We start from the raw sequence: 21625 nt of genomic DNA, 5'->3' as shown, positions 1-21625 counted from the left end.
AGAAAGATAAGTTTTTGTTTAAATACAGGTAAATACAGATTTTTTCAAGAGGCCGATACAGATTTTTAAAAAAAAAACATCTGGCAACCCTGGTTCCATCCCCCTTGCATGAAGGTAATTTGGACAACTGAAGAGCTTTCACCGAAAACAAAGTAGACAAGGTATTACACACATCTGTTGCAACAAAATTTTTTGAACATGTCAAACAAGTGGTTGTAGGCGAACATTACCTGAAAATGAAATTTTATTTGCAAAACATGGCTCCCAAAACATGAGATTTTGTCCAAATCCGTTGATAAAATAAGAATGCTTCAAGAGTAATCAAAGTAGGACTAGTACTCGTGGAACCCACAAGGAACCAAACTCGTCCTTTTGGACTGTAATTTGAAATTAGACAACAAAGCTTAGGCAAAATCCACTCTCATAGAGCACTGTATACAATGCAAATATAGATGCAATCTCTCAAATACCATAATCATAGACAACACACTACGCCATAAAAACCTGGAATTTTTGGAGATGTGTCATATTTAAATAACCAAAAATGCCGTAAAGAAACGTATCGATGTTGATAATCTCAACACAGCGTCCGCAGCTTCATTTGACTTATTGACCGAACACAACCAAAAAAACTTCAAAAGCTCTCAAAATGAGCACAGTGAACAGAATGAGTCTATCGTCGCAAACGAAAGCTCAAACTTTTCTCAGTTGTTTTGTGACCGCCATAGAAAACGAGATCAAACCGATTCTGCAAGAAATAAATCTATTTTTTTCGAATTCAAATTCGAAATTCATATAGGGTAACAGACTTATTTTGGACCAGAGGACCTATTTTCGACCATCATGTCTAGCTCTTTTATAAAGCAACTAATAATGAAAAAATTTAGTACATTACATTAAGAGCCCGGGCTTCAACTAAATTTGTTGAAAAATTCCGAGGTTAGTTGCGTTTTAAGAGAGCTAGACAAGGTGGTCCAAAATAGGTCCCCTGGTCCAAAATAAGTCCGTCACCCTAATGTGTTCATATAAAATCTTACCCCACAACGTGTGCAAACTACTTTACATAAGCTCCACAAAGAACAAACACATTATTGTAAGTAGGACCGTGCAGCAATATGACAATTTATAACAAAACTGTTCTCACCTAATTTAATTAATTGTAATAAAAATTGTAGTTTCCTTGAAGATGGTGCCAACCAAGCACCGAAACGTTGGATAGATAATTAACTAATGTTCGGATTAATCAGACTGCTTTGCTAATTTGAAAATTAGACAACATAGTCATACAGTGATTTTTTTTTTCAAAAGTGAACATGTCTAGAGTCTATCAAAAATTCTAATAAAAGAGATTCTGATGCAATAAAGTCATTTTTCTCTGGGTCGACGAACTTTTCATTGAATCTCAAGAACTTCAACACAGATCATCACAAATTTTTCACATGTACATCACTAGGTACATTGACAAATTTCATCAATTTCCGTCAATGAATTAAAAGGTTATTCACAGAAGAAAGTGTTATATCTTTTCCGAGTAGAGACCTTATCATCATGGAGCTTTGAACCAATGTTCATAAAGACAGGACAGGTTAACTTTAGAAAATGTCCAAATAGCGTTGTGGGTAGAAAATTTGCCTTTGGCTGTAAATTTTGAGTTTCCTAATGCATTTCTTAACTAACTTTAAACTGAAATATTTCATCATCAACACTAATCCATCCCAGGTTGTTAAACTTTCATCTTTCTTAATCGATTTTTACTAAATTTATAATTTTGTAGTCCTTTTTAAGGAACTCAAATATGATTTTTAGACAATATTGAGCTACAATCATTCATTTTTAAATTGATTAAAAACTAAGAAGTAAAATGTATCGTGGAAAGAGTCTCAAAACTATTTATATAACAAAAACTTCCTCGATCTTCCGATCTCGAAAAACAATAATTGTTCATCTCGACTATTTAAGTTTGAATAACTATTCTCACAAATTCTATTTCGGAGCTTACACTACAGCAAGATAATGTGGCGCAAGTTCCATTCCGTTGAGATGCAGATAGCCATCTGTAGATATTAGTAGGGGAAAACTGTGCAAGACGCACCAGCGGGGTAAGATGGCCCATGTCATTCTTTTTTAAATATACACTAACCTACTGCTTCGAATGATGTTTTTCTTCATTTTCATTGTAGCAAACAAGCTTTTTCATCATTCAATAGATAAAAAGTTCACAAAATCTACTTTAGTTCTTAGAAACAGAGGAATTAATGGAATCAGCGTGAAACTTGTAATTTTTCATAAGTAACATATAAGGTTTCATGGTAAATCAGCCTGCACAATCTGATCAAACTACAGCTTATCGTTTTACCACTCATGTGCACTTTCGGAAGACTATAAATATTTTGTTGGATTTTATTAACTTCCTACAAATTTTATCAAAAATCAATCATATGAAAATTGGGGCAGAATGCCCACAAGACCACGTGTTTTACGCTCAAATTTTGAATGCTGTTAACTTTTGAGAAAACCCGAATATCAAAACAAAATGCCATTCTTTTTATTTGCTGACTCCCAAATTACAATATCAATGCATAATTATAACAAATTTCGTCCTTGTTTGAGTTAAAACGGTGCACCAATATTCGATTCGAAAAAAATATCGGCCGCCATGTTTGCCGCGATATCACTATATCAGTCAAAAAAATTGAATTTCTTTGCCTACTTGAAGGCGATTTATATATAAGGATATTAAAAAGTGTATTTTGAAAAGCGAAATTTTCGATGAGTTTAGCAATACTAAATGATTTTTAGCCAAAGAATGGTAGTTTAAAAAAATACGATGAACATGTAATTAAACATTTGGTGTTTTAATAATTACATTCCGTATAATCATTGTTCTATTTCTTACCACCCTTCCTGTTTGGTGCGTTCTGTCGCAATTCACTAACAGTTTATACTTTGTACAGTGAAAGTTGTTGTTGTTGATTCGATTGGCAAGTAAAATAATCAAGCACCTGGTTGATATTTGCATCGGGCGATGAGAGGTAACTTCATCGATTGCTCAATGCAATTACTGCAACCGCATAATATTAATTGTAGTATGACTATAACGCCTCTAAATTGGCCACATTTTCTAATGGATCAATTCAAATAATACAGTCGATTGATATCACATTCAACTATGTCTATGGTTTTTTTTCTTCCCGGTAATTTTTACTCACAGCGATTGGTATTCGGATTGAATAGTAAGAAAAAAATATCAGCAAATCAAGTTTAGTATAGTAAGTGAGAATTCCATCTCAGTGAAATCAGCGTACTCAACCTTGATGGACCAAATATAGGACAGGCAGAAGATTCTGAGTCAAACCAGACAGATTGGTTTTCTGAGAATTCCACGCGTCTATCTCCAATATCGATGGGCGAGTTGGTAGGTAGGCATAAACTTTTCCGAGGCAAAAAGATTGAGGATGTTTACATCGATTGCAGACATCTCAACAGTCTTCCTAGGGACGAAATCATGCTGCGGCCAACGGATTCGACTTGGACGAATCGTTCCAGCATGATGTCGATAGCAACTCATTAGGATCACCCACTCGTCTTTGGCACCACCAACAGACACAGGAGATCCCTAAGTCGCATCATCGTCAGTCGTCCGCTGCTGCTGGACGGGTTAGGTTAGAATGCGTGAGATAAATTGTATCAACCCGGGCAGTCAGTCAGTGGTGGGTGCGTCACCTTGCTGTGTTTATGTGTTCTTCGTTTCACGTTTGTCTTCGTTGCCACTTAGGATTCACACGAGGCATTCGGGAAATTCATCCACTGCGTCGAGAGAGGCTCATAATTTACAATGTCATGTCTCGAGCAAATATTTATGTTGTAATTAGAGGTTTTCCTTTTTTCCTCTGTGTTCGGTTAATTCATCGTTTGTCTTTTGGTACGGTGGTGCAATGCTGGAGTATGGAATTTTTCCGTAGAGGAGTTAGAAAGATGTTTCATAATATAAAAGTATCAATTTTAAAAACGCAACAACCGTTTTCTGTAACCTTTAATAACAGATAAGTTTCAAAATTATAGTACAATATTTTACTGTCATTATATTTTTGAATTTGAAGCAATACGTTAACGCATTTTATATTTTTTTAATATTTTATTTATTAAGTGCTTTAAATTCAAGAGAAATTCAACTAATTTTTTGCTGTTTTTATTTGCTTTTTATTTCATTCAAAGGACACAAAGTAAGATTTTTATCGGGAATTTTCACCCTATTGGATGATAAATCCTATCACACAGAGTAAGAAGGGTTAAAGTTAGCCTTTTATATTTCATATCACCTTGGCATGAACTTTTGTGTCGTGATTTTACGATTCTTATGAATCTCGTTTCAGAGATTCACTCAAACACTTGTGTCACTCACAAGAATAGATCAATGACTTACTTTGTTTTGTTTTACCTTGTGTTGGCAAAATAACAAACGTTGCCATAGAAATTTATAATATGGGTCGATTCACGATGACGTAGCTCCCTTTTGTGGTGACAGTTCGCACGTCCTGTTTACAAAATTTTACGAACGAGAAATGAGGTGCGGCGAAATTTTTCGTGTAGCTGAACGGTCAAGAAATTTAACTCAAAACTCAGTTTAAGGATAGCAAAATACCAAGTCCCATTTTGTGAACTAAATTTAGCACATTTTTCGGTTTCTTCCCAAGCAACCAGAATTCCCTTAAAAAGGTTCCATAGAAGCTTAATCAGCTCTCATTTGTGTCTGAAGAGAATGCTAATCTGCTAAAAATTTAGATTCTTTAAGCTACTTTGAAGTTCGATTAGGTGGCTGTAGAGAACGCTATTCAGCTTCTAAGAGAATGTCAAGAAACATCGACGCGCCGACTCGATTGTCTGGAAGTTTTTTGTGTTTTTTTGATCGGAAGCTGTAAACAAATGCACATACTTGTACGACACCGCTATTCAAGGACAGAAGAATCCAATACAGGCAAATTCTCCGGTAAACGTATACTGAAAGATAAGGCTGAACTATTCTAAATTTTCAACAATATCATATTTTTGAGGAATAAAAATAACGTCGGATAGTTTAACTTTTAAGTTAATATTGATTAACAAACAAAATGATTGATTTTTCGTTATTTGATACTAAAAACATTTAATTTCTTAACAACTAATTTCCTTTTTAAATTTTGTTTCAACCTAAAATTAAGATGAGAACTATTACTAAAATCGTGTGAATGAGAATAAAATGGGGACCCAGATGTTTGCTTAACTTCATCAGCGTGTAGAATTGGAAAATAAGGAATCAAAACAGGGATCGCGAAGTGTCAAAACCAGTGAGGCCAGGCAGTGCGTGAATCGACCTATTCTATATACCTTCAGTGTTGCCGAATACAACTATTATTTTATTTTATTAAATTTTATTTATTTTCTGCATATCCTTCATCTCATCTCTACGTTCCTTCTCACATATATTCTCAATTAAAACTTTTAGCTTATCGACTTTTGTTTTTTTTTCTAAAACAAAATCTTATTTTCCAAATATCCTTTATCTGTATTCTACATTCTATTCGAAGCAAAAGCTGTTGATTGTTTTTCCAAATATCCTTCATCTTAACTCTACAATCCATTATTAGCAAAGGCTTTTCAAATAATATTTTCAATCATTTTCTGCATATGCATCGTTTTATATCTACATTCCTTCTCTCCTCTATTCTCAATAGAAATATTTGTGTACCGTGTCGTTTTTCTCTAGAACCCCATATTATTTTCCAAATACCCTTCATTTCAATTCTCCATTCCATTTTTTTCTAGGCTTTCCAAATCTTTAAATTTGATTCATTTTCTGTAAATCCTTCATCCAAACCAAAAAAAATCCTGTCGCTCTGTCTTAGTTTATCCAAAAGGAAAAATCCGAAAACATTCCTAGAAACAGCCTTCCCAATCAATGATTTTTTTTGTCCCTCTGTCTTTTTTAACTAGAGCTGGAACAAATTGAAAACATGTCTGGCAAAAGCCTTTTCAATCTGTGCCTTTCCTGTCGCTCTATCTTTGTTTATCAGAGCCGGAACAAGCCGAAAACATTCTTAGCAACAATCTTTCCTATCTGTGCTTTTCTAGTCGATCTTAAGCTATGATCATTTAGTATCCGGGCACTTTGTTTCGGTAATAGCTACGCTACTAAAGCTCGAATCAAAATTTTGCAGCGTTGTGTTGGTTATCAAAAGGACTTTCTTTCCTATTTTTTTTTCAGCTTTTAAATTCACGTGTGTCTGAGATATTTACGATGCAAAAAAATGTTAAAAATAATTCTGCACAATCGCTTTGGAAATTCTTCACCGTCGATTGAAAAACTCGTGAACTGATTATTTTTTCTGAATTTTTTTCGGCCCAAATGGTTAAGAAGTAAAAGATGCCAATCTAGGATGCTCACGAAGTTCAAACCAAGCGTCGTAGTGGAACCCTCGAATTCAACTATGGTGAAAAGTCTACAGTTGTTGGAGAAAACTTAATACAGACCCCTTAACTATGCAGTTAAACCGTTTCCGGCAGGCAAAACGTGTTTTCTGTCTAGTATACACCCAGCAAACAACTTAAAATGAGCAGTTCCATAGATCGCAATCTGTGCAACCGGTTGATCGCAATGTGACAGATGTGTTCTGAATTCTGAAGGACCAGGAAATTTATGTTAAAACCAAGAGGTCTAATTTCTCGAAATGCCTACTCATAAATATGTAGGTTCGAACCAAATTTCAATTGGTTTTTCTTGGTGAATTTGTGAAAAATATCTTAATTTTGCAAAGGTTTTGCTTCTGTGGTAAAAATAATAGATCAATATATGACTGAAAAAAGTGTGCAAAGATAAAAAAAAGAGATTTTATGATAAAGTAAGAGCAATTCTTGAAATCAACGGAAGCTATTTTTATATATTTTTAAATTAAATATCATATTAACACTTTTATTTCCTCCATAGAAAGTTTTTCGATCAAATGAATAGTTTTTGAAATACACACGTTTGTAACTGCCCGGATTCTAAATTATCATAGCCTTACTGGATCACTCGATCACTCGAAAGATACAAACGTGATTAAGCATCAAAAAAGGGCTAACTTTTTTAAGGGTGGTATCCATCACTATTAATGAGGCGCTGCGTCGAACATTTTCATGAATATCACCATTGAAAAAGTTAGCCCATTTTTTAAGCATAATAACTTGAAATCTTAAACTTAAAATATTTGTCATAATTTAGGCATCAAGAAAACCCGTATTCAAAAAAAAACGGTCGAAGGGGATCAAAGTTATAGATGAAAATCTGGATTTTCATGTTCCTCCCGAACAAAATGTCTCAAAATCCCATACAAACTTCAGGCTCGTTAAGCGACCCCTTCCCCCTTTGGCATCTTTGGGGTCTTGAACTAGACCTAGGATCAATTTTAGCCTGCAGCGCATAACATTTCTTAACTTTGAAATTTCCCATACAAATTTGGACAGTCTACTGGACACTCGTTTAAAAAGTAGAACGGCGGATTATCCAAGCAACCAAATAATATTTAAAAATATGTGGTTTGATCCTTTTTAAACACAACCATTCTATATCTCTTGATTTAAACTTAAACCACCCTAACCACTCGAGTAAGTTTGTATATCTTGAAGTCTTTTGCCTAAATAAACACACAGTCCTCCTCGACAGAAATCGAGCCGTCGTTGTACATGAAGAAAGAAGAAAAAACGACAACACCAATCCAGTAGCACTCTCGTGTCTTTGCCAAACATAAAGTATAGGTAATGTATGTATTTATGTATGTTCCTTCGCATTGCAGCTAATCCTCTGCGTGAACCTACGTCAGGAAGGAAGGCCACCACACTCTTGTTGAGCAACTGTGATTTCGATACAAATAATCATCAATTAGTCGCTGTTTGGCATCTTCACTAATTGATTGTCCAGCTGATGATGCAATTGATGGGGGTAGATACAGGAGTTCCAGGGAATAGAATTTTAAACATTTGTTCGTCACTTAGAATGTGTATGGTCCTTGGTAGAGGTCTTCTGGTGAAGTGTTGATGAATGTCTGATTCAACATAACAAACACTTACGGGACGAACTATCATATATTGATTCAAAGTGCTTTTTCTGGAAGATGAGTTGATTGAAATCGTAACGAGCTTGAGCTTGAGCTTGCTATCAATTACGATCCACCTACTCCACCTCCTGCCAATGGCATAATGGTTGCACTCCGTGATTGGTTCGAGATAATCCACATTGATTATTGCACATTGAACCAAATGAAAGGTGCTGGGAACACGCATCACGATTCACTGTGCAGTTTTGAGAATTTCCTACCTACTTTTATTTGAACCAATAACGACGCCGCCAAGTCCATGTAGTCGATAAGAGGAAGGGAAGCGCAGCACATGTGAAGATATGTTTGGCGGAGGCCGACTGTACGCCGTACCTTCACAGATCTCCATGCTGAATGTTTGGGAAAAGGTATTGAGGCATGGGAAATTACCTTGGTAGGTAAAGTAACCACTTTGAATTTATGCTCCTAGTCTCCTATACCTCCTATACCATCGATTCCACTATGTTACCAAATTTTGTTTAGTCGCGTCGTTGAAGTTGAGTTATTGACAAAATAAATAAGATTTTTTTATTTTCACGGGTAGTGTAAACCAGGCTTAAAGATCAAATAAGAGCTTGGATTGAGAGCTCCAATATAAAACGCTCAAATTTAATCTAGTAAACCTGTTTTATACCCTTACTATTCTAGAAAGACCTCTAAATTCAATTTCTAATCATTATTTCTAATTTTAGCTGCTTTGTTCATAGTTATAAAAAAAATGTATTCACATAAAACTTTTTTATGCCTTAAGATAATCAAAGCGTATTCCATTCAAACTTTGCTTATCAGAAATGAGGAGCATATAGGTGCATCAATTAATAATTAATATCCAACGTTTTTTCTCCTTCTTTTCAGCATGTCTACAGAATGCAAACAAGGGCCAGTACAACCCACTCGAACAGGTGGAACAACTTAGTATTAATTGTGATAAAGATAGTCTCCACAGTAGCAGCAGTTTAAGTCATAACAGCAACAACAACAACAATTCATTGAGTAGCAATAAGAATCTCACCGAGACGGATTGCAACTCGCCTGAAAAGTCGAATTCTTGCCCGGGCAGCAGTGGCAGCAGTATTAGTGATGACAGTGCTGGAAAGACTAGTCCAAGGGGAAATTCGGAACCAGGCGCCACCAAATCGACCGGCGGGGTGACGACCCTGACCAATGTCAGTAAGAAACCGAACCAGTCCAACGTCAGCCAGTCCGTTGTTGGATCGACCGATAGCAGCGACACCAAACCATATCATCCCACGCTATCGGCCGTAATGGTGATGCTCGAAGGCAAACATTTGTGGGACAAATTCCACGAGCAGGGTACCGAGATGATTGTCACCAAAGCCGGCCGGCGGATGTTTCCGACCTTCCAGGTGAAGGTCGTCGGGCTGGAGCTGACCGCAGAGTATCTGATGATAATGGACTTTGTACCGCTGGATGATAAGCGCTATCGCTATGCGTTTCATACGTAAGTTTTTTTTTTGTGGGAATTATCATAGAGATTTAATCGTTATCAAACAGCACAGCAAATTCTATAAATACAGGTGAATCCCGCTAATCCGAGCTCCGGTTATCCGTGCCACCGTTTTCATACAAAAACACAACTCCCTTTGTGTTTTATCGTGGCGATATATTTTTATGCTATGTCGAAACCGACCATTAGAATCGCCATTTTCTTTCGCGACAATTTCCTTTTTTTTACGCCGAGATTCACAAAATGACAACATTTTATTTGCTCATTTTACTATTATTTTATTCAAGATATTTTCCACTCACATTATTCCCTACATGCTATTTAATCGACAATTTCGGCGAGTTTAAAATTAAAATTAGCGAAAAACGTCGATTAAATAGCCTTAACGCGTTAAGGGTGGGGAGGGGGTATAGCAGCATGTTACGCTTTGTGGATTTTGCTTAGAAATTCTGAGACGAATGTGTTACGTAGGGGGGAGGGGGGGTTAAAAATGCTCGAAAATTGCGTTACGTAATATTTGAACGGCCCCCTAACAGAATCCATATTTTTACTGAACTATGCCCCTGGATGTTATGCAATGCCACAGCGAAAGTATAGGGTTTGACAATGTATTTCGTGCAATCCGAGGTTTCACTTATCCGAGGTGGTCCTTCCCCCGACTATCTCGGATTAGTGGAGTTTCACTGTTCCAACAAATCCTCGTGAAGGATAATTGTTGTTTATTGTCAATTGAACGAATTTTACGACTTTTGCGAAAATCTGATTTGAAAATCGCATGCGTTTTTCTTTCCGTCCGCAAGAATTTTAAAAACAATTTTTATTTCAGTACGTAAAACAGTAGGAAATTAACTAGAAGTGGCTTAAAGTGAGTGCTGGATGGAAGTACAGAAGTGTTCACGGGAAGTACCGAAAATTTAGAGAAGAATAAGTGTTATTCCATAAAAAAAAGTTGAAAAAGGTGCACAATGAGGAAAAAGTGTATAAAACGCGAAGAAATTCAATATCTTTCCTCCTACAAAAACAAATCTATGAAAAAGTACTTTTCTATAGTGAAAATTTCCAGAGAATCAATTGGACGTAGTTACAGAGGCCACGAACAGTGATGGTAAATTTTGCCCGTCACGCTTGACCCGACTAGTTTTGTTTCATCAAACGACTGGCACTGTTCTCAATTGACGGAGCCTCACTACTCGCATGACGGATAAAGCACGACAACAATCAACATTTCTCCATCATCGACTGGCGAAGCTCCTACACATGGTCAAAATTCCTCCTGAGAGTGACTGGCAAATCTCTTCACACTTCGATCGGCTGCTGACGGCAGGTACAACTAATTGAACGACTTGCTGGCAGAGATCAACAATAGCAATAAAAAACTGAAAACGAGCTTGCTAGCAGGAGCAACAATAATAATAAATGCTTTTCTTGTTCGTCTTCGGTCGTTTGAATGCGATTGCTTGACTAGGTTATTATTTTAGCTTCAAATGAATGGGGAATGAATGACTGGCAAACGAAGTGACTGGTCGTTAAGGAACAGCCAATTGAGTTTGACGGACCAAGAGGCTTCACAGTCACAGCTTCACGCCTCATGACGATGACTTTTGCCAAGTCTGGCCACGAAAGCTTACGGAAGGAGTTATAGTGCCTTTTTAACCCCTAATTCCCTTATTTTTTGTAAACAATCCAGAAAAAAAAACTGATTTAGACTTAAAAACTTTGAACAAAAAAAGACCTATCTTGTGCAATTTTTTCGGAGAAATCGAATGAAGGCTGTTTGAGCTACCGCACGTTTCGAAAAATGGAGTTATGGCTGTTTTTACACTCATTTTCCCTGTATTTTTCAATTATTTCAGAAAATAGCATATTTGGACTTCAAAATTTTGAACCAAATGACACGAATCTAATAGGATTTTTTTAAAGGAAGCGAATGAATGCTATTTGAGCCACCGCAAGCTTCAGATTATGGAGTTATGGCTGTTTTATCCTTCATTCCCTTACATTTACCAAAAAGTTAAGAAAACGCATGTTCTGACAAGAAAATTTTGAATCAAATAAGACTTTTCTTGTGTGATTTTTTCCGAGAAATCCAATAAAGCCTGTTTGAACCACCGCACCGCTTCGGAAAATGGAGTTATGGCTGTTTTCACCCTCAATTCCCCTACATGTTTCTATTAATTCAGAAAAAGCATGTATGGACTTCAAAACTTTGAACCAAATGGGACGTATCTTGTGTGATTTTCTCCAAAGAACTCAACGAAGCCAAATTGAGCCACCGCACGGATTGCAATCTGGAGTTATGGCTGTTTTACCCTCAATTTTCTGAATTTATTAAAACATGTTGGGTAATCTAGGGAAAAACAGCCATAACTCCCATTTCCAATGCATGAGGTGGATTAATCTTTTTTCGGTGTAAATTTTTTCGGCTATCAGTCAACTTAAATAGCAAAGACGACTATTTATTTAAGATCCAACGTTTCGATCCTTATAGGATCATTATCAGGGACGAAAAAATGTCGTCTTTTTGTTTTGGATTGATTCGGCTGATCAGATAAAGCTGTCTTGTATATTGTGTACAAAGTTTTGCAGTTGAAAAACCGTTTTGTCCTACGATTTTTGAATTTATATTCACCAGCATCTGAAAGTTGTCACATAGTTTTCACTTTCCCTGATGATGATCCTATAAGGATCGAAACGTTGGATCTCAAATAAATAGTCGTCTTTGCTATTTAAGTTGACTGATAGCCGAAAAAATTTACCCCGAAAAAAACATATTTAACAGTCGAAAATCGATACCGAAGTTGGATTAATCGGAAAAATTCACACAAGATACGTTCCATTTGGTTGAAAATTTTTAAGTCCGAACATGCTTTTTCAGAAATAATTGAAAAATATAGGGGAATTGAGGGTAAAAAACAGCCATAAATCCATTTTCCGTAGCGTGCGGTGGCTCAAATAGCCTTGGATTTCTCGAAAAAAAAATGCATAAGATAAGTCTCATTTGGTTTAAAATTTTGAAGTCCAATCATGCTTTTTTTTAACTATTTGAAAAATGTTGGGAAACTGAGGGTAAAGTCATAACTCCTGTTTCCAATCCGTGGCTCAAACAGGCTTCGTTGAATTCCTCGGAAAAAATCACATAAGATAAGTCTCAAGTCCGAACATGTGTTTTCTTAACTATTTGAAAATTGTAAGGGAATTTATGATAAAAAGGCCGTAACTTCATTTTCCGAAGCTTGCGGTGGCTCAAACAGCCTTCATTGGATTTCTTGGATAAAATTACACATGATACGTTCCATTTGGTTCAAAATTTAGAAGGCAGAACATGCTTTTTTCTTAAATAATTGGAAAATATAGAGGAATTGAGGGTAAAAACAGCCATAACTCCATTTTTCGAAGCGTGCGATCGCTCAAACAGGCTCCATTCGATTTCTCAGAAATAATTGCATAAGATAGGTCTATTTTCAAGTCTAAATAAGTTTTTTTTTTGATTGTTTTCAAAATATAGGGGAATTAGGAGTTAAAAAGGCTCTATAACTCCGTTCGTAAGCTAATGCGGCGTCTGAAACTATGTTCAATTGATTTCCTAGAAATTTTCACTTAATTTAAGTACCTTTTCATTGAAAAATACCAGGTTTTTGCTCAGATTTTTTTGCACTTTTCGGTAAATTAATAGTCGTCAATTTTGAAATCAAATGCTCGGATTTTGCCAGGTTTTTAAATAAAATTGTCCGGATTTGTCCGGCCCTTATACGTGCCGAAAAAAAATCTGGCAACCATAATTTCGACGCATATATCAATATTAGGTGTGTTCAATGGAACTCAATCGAAATCAATTGAAATGGATTGACAGTTGATCAGCTGTTTTTCCAATTGACTTCGATCGATTTCAATTGGGCTGTTGATTGAACAGCCACTCACTAATACTAATGCGTTTAGTTTGTTGTCATTTTCTATTCGGCTGCGCGCTCCAGCATTCGGGATTCAAGAAATTTGTTAAAAAATACGGAATAATAAATCATATTTCATATTAATTGCTTATTCCACATTTTTATCATTTTTACCATCTTTTATATAGCACGGAGGACAAAATTTGCGGCCTGCAAACGTTGGCCATCACCAACCAGAGCAATATCAACATCAGTGCTGCGGTCAAGACTGCGATCTGGTCATAATTTCTGCCTCATTCTTGGTAGATCCGGAGCAGAGCATTCGGCATGCCAAGACTGCGGAGCTCAGCGGAATCTTCTTTCTACTGGAAGCCATGTTTTCAATCGAAACATGGAGGATCAGTGGACGAAAAGTGAGACACTATCCAGCAAGCGGCCAACATGTTGTGGAAACTCTGAGAGTACTTCCGTTACAATAATTTTAAGCTCTTCATTGCAATAAAATTTTAACAAACCAAAAAATTTTTCTTCATTTATGCGCCTTGAAGAAAACCCTACCCCCTATGAAAGAGTCTAAAATAAATCTATTCATGATCCAACCGGAAAATAAATAATTATTAACCCATTATTATCAAATAAAACTCGAGGGATTGTTTTTAAATTTATTTGGTGTCATATCGGACAGATGCAAGGACAACATCCAGTCCAAATTTGTATTTGCTTTGCCATTTTTCATCATTTGCTGCAGCAAGCACACCGACTGATGCCACCAACACAGCAACACCGACACAGCACCGACCGATGCTAGCAGCACCGCTCCACCGAACACGGACCACACCACCGAACAAGGATCACACCAACCAAGCTGCAGCAACTGACACCATAACACTGTACCACCGACGCTGCACCGACTCCACTTTAACTTGCACTGCACGACTCACATCCACATCACATGCAACAGAAGTTGAAACAAACCAAACCAGCTGTTTTTGACAGTAAACAACTGCATGTGTGTTAGTGTAATAGAAATCGATAGAAACGAATCCTGCCTCCGAGCGTGATCGTTTTCGATCGATTTCGATTCTCTTCACTGAACGTCAATTGGATTAGTTTCAATCAAAACATTGACTGAGTGAACATTCATTTACCAATCGAAATCGATTGAAACCAATTTCAATTGCGTATTGAACGGGCCAATTATCAACGTTAACCAATGAAATATGTCAAAGATTGAAAGTCTATTCATAATTACATGATCCTTTTGGTCTTGTGGCTTTGACAGGGCGGAGCTTATTGGCAATGAAAGTAACCTCGGAATATGCAATAGCGGCCAGTTTTTTATATGTTGTAAGAGCAAGTTCACTGGTGTTGGAAGAAAGTGATAGAAATTGTGATAGTTGTAGCACAGTTGGGAAATTTTCTATCGCGAAAAATAGATCAAAAATTTTGGTCGTCCACCGGAGTGTTATAAGAAAAAGGTGCAGTATTGACACTTCCAGCGATGCCAAGTTTATTATTTTTCAATTTTGATCTAATTGTAAAATTTTTGAAATGACCGTTTAAGATAGAAATTTTATTTTGTTAAAAATGTTTTAAAGATAATAATTTTCTTTGTGTATTAAAACCCCTCTAATGATAATTTCAAATTTTTAATCAAATGAATCATGATCTTTGAAAATTACATTCAAAACAAGTTCGGACTTACAAGTTTTCATATATATTTAATTATTCATTGAATAATGATCTGGCTGAAAATTTCTATTTTTAATTTTGGAGGGATTATATTCAATAGAATTCAAAAGAACATAATTATTCATATAGATATAAAAAATAAAAAGGTTTTACGGCTTTTCCATTCAAATGTTTATTCCAACCGCAACACGGTTGACTGGCATCGCTGTTCGTGACCCCGATGCTCTTTCGAAATTGTAAACAAATTTGATTGACGATTTAATAATCAAGAATAAACAAGTTTAACCGTATACGTTTTATTTAAAAAAAAACTAAAACCTTGAGTGTTAATCGTGCCGCGCGCCCGGAGCCATCAAAAACAATGCGGTATTGTGACACTTCGACAACGCCATTTGCTTCTCCCCGTCGGAACATGATGACTACGACGAACAGGGCAGTTGACCGGTTATGCGTTCCTCCAATATCGGAGAAGTACGTCAGATTCACAGCCAATAAGGTAAGATGTTTTTTTTAATACGAACATTCAACAACGATGTTTACATTTTTAATACCGTTTCTAGCTCGGGTAAAATAAATTCTGCTCAAAGCGCAAGACGTCGGAACCGGGTTCGGAAGCGTGTGCCGAACATATCCGCTGCTTCCATCCGGTTTCTTAAACTCAATCCTGCATATTTTGGGATTGTGCCAAGAAGATTGACCAGTAATCAGCGCAAGGAAAAAAGAAACAAATCTACTGAGGCTATTTTCAAAATCATGTAAGGTAAGTTAATTGATACAGTAGGATCAATTTAATGGTTGATCTCAATTTATTTTACATTTTTAAGAATGACGGTATGGAGAATCCCATAGAACCGGCAAAGGAAGATGTTTGTTGGAGCAAAGGTCTGGGTTTCAAAAAGCTAGAAAAAGCCATGAAAAGAAATTGTGTTCGCCTTGGTACTGCAGGTTGAAGGAGGAAGGGTGTCGAGGAGCAGCAGAATTTAATGGAGAAGATGATGGCCCGGTGACCGCCAGCAAGAGGGGCCGAAAATCGGTTGCACAAGTCTTCAGTCCAAAACGTTCCAGAGGAAAAACTGTTTGCTGGATTTGGTAAATAAGCACGGAAGGGAGATGGTCGGGAAAATCAGGACTTGAGAAAGGAAAAAATCGTGTTGATGTTCATGAAGGTGAGTGTGTTGGATGAATTGCTCAGCAAAAACGATAATCCTTTCTTTTTAACAGGTGTCCGAGAAAATCGACCGTTGCATGAATTTTTGTCCACAGATATGGCTCAATCGTTAGGAGAGCCTTGGCGGGGGAAATTAAATATATGATCGCAAGGTGGACTATCTAGAGGTCATGATACTGCATATAGGCCAGGATCAGAAGGGCCGATAGGAGTCTTTAAGGGAAGAAGATTGCAATGCAGTGGAAGGCTCGAGTAAGCCAACAACGGACCGGAAACGTTGCATTCTACGTCGCAATCGCTCTCAGATTGTCTCAGCAAGTTGGGCTATGTGGAAGGCAAAATGCTATCGATTGAATCGTTGGTCACGAAAGTCGTTTAGGTACTATGAATGGACAAAACAATTCCAGCAAATGCAACTCTGTAACGAACTCTGCTCAATGCCAACCAAACAGCGAAGGCAAGAAATGTTGAACTTAGGATTTTTCTAACGATGCGATGTGATTGAATGCCCAACCAACAGGAATTCCATTCAAAACGGTGCAAACATATGGGCCAGCCGGACCCAGAAAAAGTTTTTCCGCTGAACCACAAGAGTTTGAAATCTATATTCCACCAGACTATCTGCAGAAGAAGTACCGGGTACGAGTAGATGATTTTGTTGGAACTACTAATGGCATCAAGCAAAAATTTTTATCATTTGTGAAGGTGATAATAAGTTGCGGATGATGTTACTTCCGGAAAAGTTTTCGATGCTAAAAGTAACAAATGGATGGCACGATGAAACAACCAATTGTCTGCCGGTTCATGAACAAGTCACATCTCTCATATCCGGACATCCTGTCCGGCATCTGCTGCAATTACCAGGCTCTCTAGCGCCACGTGTCTCCCAGTAATTAGTTGAATTAATAGATCTCTGACATGAAAGGATTACCTAAGGTTAAGTGTAGGTATTTCTCAATTTATTAATCACTTGAATTTTTTTTTATAAATTTTGTATTGAATTACAGAAATTGAAAATAAAAGAACCTTGATGAATTTTCATTTCTTCATTTTTAAACTTCATTTTTTCAACGAAAGATTGTTTTTATTAAAATTCATAAATAACAAGATTGTATTTAAAACAGAACAAAATACTTAACTTCTAGTCGGAATCACTTTCACTTATGAGTGATTCAAAGGCTTGTGTTTCTTTTTGAAGATCTTTTAGAATTAGTTTTTTTTTTTAAAATGAAGTACTCCTTTGCAACTTCGTCAAGGTTTTCAATAGGGGTTGCCATTATTTTGACGGATGTTGCCTCTTCCAGAGCCTTAGCATTGCGAGCTAGCACATCGTTTTTCTTGTTGATACTATCAACAAGTTTCTCCATTACATCTTTTCGGCTATTGTTTATTGAAAATTTGCTGGCTTTTTGGCCCAAGGGCCTGTTTTCGGAGCTCGTTGGAGTAGCTGGTTCACTATATTCCATCTCTGATGTTGTTGGAGACTCGACGAAGTCCGGTATTGATTGCTGGCTAGGGTCTGTAATATTATCGATAAATATTAAATTAAGCGTTTCGAGGGTACGGCTGAACGTTGCTAGGTAGAATGAGGACGATGAAAGATGTTAGGCCGAAAAGCACAAGACGTCGAAAAGGAAAGTTGACCAAATAAGTCATGAGACGGAAAATCCCTGGAAAACGTAAGTTCAGGATAAGCACGATCACCGACAAGCAAAAGTCGAACTTTGAGTCGTAGAGATTAGAATCGAGTTATCTATAGGCGAGGTCATAAATGAGTACTTATTACTTTCTCAAAGGAATGTTTTCTCATGGTTCAAAGTGAGATCAAGGTCAGGTGCGTTGTTGACGAACAATCATTCGAATTAACATTTGACCTTATGTCAATTCAATTTGAAATCAGTTCGGCCTGAACATTTTACTAAGTGTCCTTTAACAAGTTCGCCCAAGCAACCTTCGGAATGTTTAAACTTTTTGAGACAACACATACCAACACTTTTTGTAACGTTGGTGTTAAATTTTGGTTCGTTACGTAAAACCTCGATGCAGCCTTGCAATCTAAACTCCTTGAGGTTGTTTTGGACCATGAAATTCTTAGACGCGATTGATAATACGTCTTCATATGAGGTCCCACTACCTTGGTGCCTGAAAGCAAATACCTCACAATCAAGGTACTTTTGTACTAGTTTTTTCAGATGGTTAAAACGTTGCCGTAAAGCATCTGGTGGTCTTGTGGCCAACGACGGTTGATGCCGAGCTGCATGTAATTGAATTTTTTCCCAAAATTTCGTCCTGGCTTGATCCGTCCCTACGGTTGCGTCGTTTGTAATTGTTTTCCACGAACGGCATATTTGGGTGTCTTCCACCTCGCTAAAATTACGACCTCTTATACCGACGCTAAAGAAAAATTAATTAAAATTAATAATGCTTATGACACAAAACAGAACTAAAAATACCTACTGGCTAGTCTCAACAGAACTGACATGAAGGCCTAGTTGACGCAGTTTTTGTTCAACCTGAGAAGGGTTGAAATAAAACTTATGTTTTTTCAGTTCAGCAGTTATATTTCGATATGCTTTTGGCCCTTTATCTTTGAAGAACTCGAACAACTGTTTTAACAGAGATACTTCTCCTGGTTGCCAAATGGGTTGCGAAGGATCTAAAATCAATCATAACGTTACTTCAACATTAAACTAAATTTTGTTTTGTTAAAAGATTACCACTTGCAACGCTGTCGGATTGTTCGCCCTCATCCATCGGCGTTAGCTCGCAGTATGCGAAATGTCCGATGTCCAGCTCTTCCGCCGCTCCACCATAGTAATCCTGGATACTCATCTTTTAACTTATTATTAAATTATTAAATTATTATGATCACTTAACAATATTAGAAAAAAATTAATTTAAACATATTCATGTAGTAAAAGAAATTATTTTATATTAGTTTTCACTCGAAGGGTTGTCTATGGCCGGAATTACTTCACCAAAGAGCACCAATGGCAAAAAAACGTAGCAAAATTACTGAAATCACTTGCACAGGTCTCGTGAGTACGTGTTTTTCAATACTGATCGTTCTATGAAGCCAGTCATAAAAATTTTTTTTGACAAAACAGAATAAAACATATGTTTCGAAAGAACTAGAGAAAAATTGTCTATGACCGGATAGCAAAATTTAAAGTTTCTTCAGAGGACCAAAATAGTTTCGTTATTGAATTCTTATCTTCTGCTAACCATTTGAGGGTGCTATAGAGATGATAAAATAAAAGTTTCAAGTTGAAATCATCTATAATTTTGAATATTTTCTTGTCCGGTCATAGACAAAGCGCATTTTTCAATTTTCCTAATATTTCGTTTGAACTTCCATTTTGTTATCTTAGATCTGTTTGTTCCGATGGGTTCCACGCGGGATCACTGCGGTTAAAAATGGCGGAGACTTTGTAACCCGACTATTCTGCACGGAAACTTGACCAAACTGACGGCAAATGTCATATTCGCGTAGCAATACTGTATTGCTACGCCGGCTGTATCACTCCGGTTCGGTGTTGCAAAATACTATGTTTTTATATCACCCTCAGCCAAAAAGTGTTATACGATGTAAATTTTGCAGCGCGAAACTGTTCGAATATCAGATTTTCCCAACACCGGTGGACGGCAAATGTGTTGTGATGTGATGTAAACCATCGAAATTTCCAACTCCATCTCAACCAGTGAACTTGCTCTAATGGAGACAGATATAAAATTCAGCACGACGGTCGGCAACGCACGCTTTATTTATGCTTTTCAAAGTTGAAAATGGAAGTTTAAATACGATTTCTTTGAAAAAAAACAACGACCTCTATTAATTTACACCTTTTTTTCAATCAAATGATCGATGATGAAAAATGGATCGTTTAATTTTAACTTCATTTAATTTGTAAAGGTTTTCTGAGGGAACTAAAGAGAAAAGTTTCAAATTTTTTTTTTCTTTTTTTTTCAATTTGTTTCCAAATATTATGAAGTAAATGATTTTGATTACATCAAAAGAAAGACAAATATCCCTTGATATTTAGACAATCGAATCTCATTTAAAAAAAATGCTCTTAGACTTACTTAAAAATGACTTTTTCCAGGTTTTTAACCACTGTGTGCTTTACAAAAAACATGGGTTAAACCTCTTTTGGAATTTTTTTCCTCTCAATGCAGTACGGAGTTGAAAAAGTCAAAATTTCAATCAATGAGGAACCAGAATTATTGACATTCAGTCCGGATCCTTGACAGCAAAATGTCAGGTTTGTTATGGGCCCACAAAATTTGGGTCCGCAATTTTGATGGTTGTCAAATTCAATGACAAAGGATAGGGATGCCATCCCCCTGGTCAGCAGCAATATGTCCACTTTTCCCTCGATCTTCCTCATCAGCATTCTTTGGAGCTTCTTGTCGCTTAGGGTCGTCAGCCGTCCGGGACCGGCCTTTCTTTCGATGCACTGATTATTATTCTAGAGTGTCAAAACGTTGCAGATGTCAAAGCTGACGTATCTGGCATCCACCAAAACCAAACAGAGTAGCTTCACTGTTTTTGCCATCACAGAAAGTGGTTGAATTATGGAGGAGTCTTATTTAGACTGTTGATTCTTGGAACCCTATGATAGATGCTGAATACATTTTTTAATGCATATGTTATAATCTAAATCCATCCAGGTGCAAGCTGAAGGTAGGTGCTGAAAAAATCTGTAAAATTGCAGATAGACAAAAAGTTTGCCAAACAGCTACCTTTGAAAAAGCGTCTAAATTTTTATTGAGTATTTTTAGAATCCAAAGACGCCAAAATGTATCAAATTTCGTTAAATTGTCAAAACACTTTTCTTTACTTCTTTGACTATTTCTAAACTGTGGCTGAAAAAGCTTTTAGAGTTGGTTGATTGTAAAGAACACTTTATCACATTTTTTTTGTATTCATTGTTTAAAAAAAAATCCAAAAAATATACATAAAACCAATTGTGCAATGATCGTTCGTATTTTTGAGGCATTAAAGACTTGAAATAACATGCTTTCAGAAAATGCAAAAGACGGCGAGTTGCGTTTTTTTTGTGGAAAAGATATGATGAAAACAAGAAAATATATTTATACGAAAATTCGTTCAATTCACCCAGAGTATGGAGACAACAATAATTATTTTCATGATACTATTGGTTCCCAAATAACCAAGGTTAGATTACAAATTTCTAAAAATACCTTGAAACAAAGTTGGAAAATTACTTTTATAGACTATCGATGGGTTGAGTTGTCACCACCTGCAATTTAAATGAATCGTTTGTAAGCTACAATTTGA

General features: G+C 36.5%; 1 long non-coding RNA gene and 1 pseudogene across 1 annotated transcript; one reads left to right on the top strand and one right to left on the bottom strand.

Moving 5' to 3' along the window:
• LOC129753330 (T-box transcription factor TBX2-B-like) overlaps positions 1–21625 on the top strand; it is a 96910-nt pseudogene that overhangs the window by 13726 nt on the left and 61559 nt on the right.
• Positions 17747–18944, bottom strand: LOC129758484 (uncharacterized). Its single transcript, XR_008739996.1, has 3 exons — positions 18781–18944; positions 18311–18717; positions 17747–17842 (listed from the first exon to the last, which is right to left on the bottom strand). It is a non-coding gene; the product is annotated as an uncharacterized LOC129758484 (long non-coding RNA).

Source organism: Uranotaenia lowii, chromosome 3 (genome assembly GCF_029784155.1).
Source record: "Uranotaenia lowii strain MFRU-FL chromosome 3, ASM2978415v1, whole genome shotgun sequence".
Taxonomy (NCBI): domain Eukaryota; kingdom Metazoa; phylum Arthropoda; class Insecta; order Diptera; family Culicidae; genus Uranotaenia; species Uranotaenia lowii.
This window is presented reverse-complemented; position numbering and strand designations above follow the sequence as displayed.